Genomic DNA, 2,006 nt, shown 5'->3' with positions numbered 1-2,006 from the left:
GTCGATATGTCCGAGTGGTTAAGGAGACAGACTCGAAATCTGTTGGGCTATGCCTGCGCAGGTTCAAACCCTGCTGTCGACGGTTAAGGAGATAGACTTGAAATCTATGGGGGCCCGCATCAGTTTAAACCTTCTGGTATTTTTTATTTTAATAGTACATTGAGATGAACAATAAACCTGTCTCCATGAATAATGCTAAGATTGTCGATATGTCCGAGTGGTTAAGGAGACAGACTTGAAATCTGTTGGGCTATGCCCGCGCAGGTTCAAACCCTGCTGTCGACGTTTTTGATTAATCTTCAACTTAGAACCAACGGGTTCGAGTCATCTTCCTTTTATTGTGTAATTTAATTGTGTAATCTTCAACTTAGAACCAACGGGTTCGAGTCTTGGGTATGCCATTATTGTGTAATTTAATTGTTTATTATTTTAATAACAATATGCTTGATAATGATTAGTGATAATATAATTCTAGAATTATAGAAATTATCATGAAAGATGAATTGGTTGTACACTTGAATTGTAATCGTGTGATAGTGGGTTCAAACTGGATTTTCCCAGTTCTGCAATTATGGTTGATTTCTGCGACATGTTTGCATGAGTAGATCACGTATTTGGATGTTAATTGTAAAACTGCATTTCCCCGATTGTTAACCACTTGATTTAGGTGGAATTTTGATAAGTGATCCATAACATGTTCTTTACTTTGGCCGGTGGAGATTTGAATTGGAGGACTGTAGCTAAAGATATAGGTTACTCATTATTGCAGGTTTAGAAGCCTTTAAAATGCATTAATAATCTCTTGATAAGTTCAAGTAACTACTAATGGGGAATGAGTTGGAAGCATGATGGGGTTATGTTGTAAGTCTCTATGAATTTGAATGTTTCTTTGCGTTAGTCACATGTTGAGAATTTCTTTATTGGTGAATGCATGTGTATCAATATAAATTAAATTGGTGCGTAGAATCATGTGCTTAAGTTTTTAGAGTGCTGATGCTTTATATTTAATTTGAGCATGCATTATTCATAAGTTGGAATTGAATGCTAGTATGGCTTTAAATGTTGGAGTATACATATAAATATGCAGGGATTGATGCATATAATATATGGGGATACAATTTTGAGTCATGTTGATTGATATGAATACAAATTGAGATGCTTAATTGGTAATGTAAAATATGTAAGATAATTAAATAATTATGTGACAGTTGGATTAAATGCGTGTAAGAGTAAGGTTTTGCCTTGACTATGATATTGTTTGGTGAATGTTTGGATACTATCATTATGTGCAAATTTTGTTGTTAGTTTTAGTTAAAGGTGGTATGTTTATATATGGTAAAATAATGATTGTATGATGGACTGCATCATAATTGAATAGAGGCATGACCTTAGTTGTGAAACCAAGAATGTGTGAATTGTGATCTAGTCATGTGATTATAACGGGATAATCGTTATTGTGCTATAAATTGAATGTTGAGTGCTTGAGGTCCTTTAGGACCTGTCCAAAATGCCAAAAACTAGTAGCAATTGTGCTATTCATATGGCGCCTGGTGACGCGGGATAAGCCGCCAGGTGATAGATTCTCTAAACAGTGGTAGTGGCCACTAGAATCGCATGGTACCTAGCGGAAGGGGTGGTCCCGCTAGGCAGAAGTGGACTAGTAGAGACATTGGAAGGTGCATGGCGCTTGGCTACGTGAGGAGACCGCTAGGTGGTTTGAAACCAGACAACACCAGGCAACGCGTGTGATGCACCAGGCAATTTTGGATGTAGAGCTAGATCGCGTGGAGGATTCTACACAACTTTGGATGGAGGTCTTGATGCGATACTTTGTTGGGGGCCCAATTACGAATGCATCTTGAATTGGGGTAACACGTGGCCACTCGAGGTTGTAGCCTGATGGTTTTGGAAGTCCAGTGGAGTGTGCGAGATCGTGGCTTGTACGGATGGGTTCTGGAAGATTATCCTTCTTGGTGTTATCCGACGAGTATGGTTCATATTGGAAA

General features: G+C 38.2%; 2 non-coding genes across 2 annotated transcripts; both read left to right on the top strand.

Annotated features, from left to right (window-relative positions):
- TRNAS-CGA lies at positions 1-82 on the top strand. The gene has a single exon. It is a non-coding gene; the product is annotated as a tRNA-Ser (tRNA).
- Positions 83-203: 121 nt separating this feature from the next.
- TRNAS-UGA lies at positions 204-285 on the top strand. The gene has a single exon. It is a non-coding gene; the product is annotated as a tRNA-Ser (tRNA).
- Positions 286-2,006: the final 1,721 nt, after the last annotated feature.

The sequence above is a fragment of the Vigna unguiculata genome, chromosome 8 (assembly GCF_004118075.2).
Source record: "Vigna unguiculata cultivar IT97K-499-35 chromosome 8, ASM411807v1, whole genome shotgun sequence".
Classification (NCBI taxonomy): Eukaryota; Viridiplantae; Streptophyta; class Magnoliopsida; order Fabales; family Fabaceae; genus Vigna; species Vigna unguiculata.
This window is presented reverse-complemented; position numbering and strand designations above follow the sequence as displayed.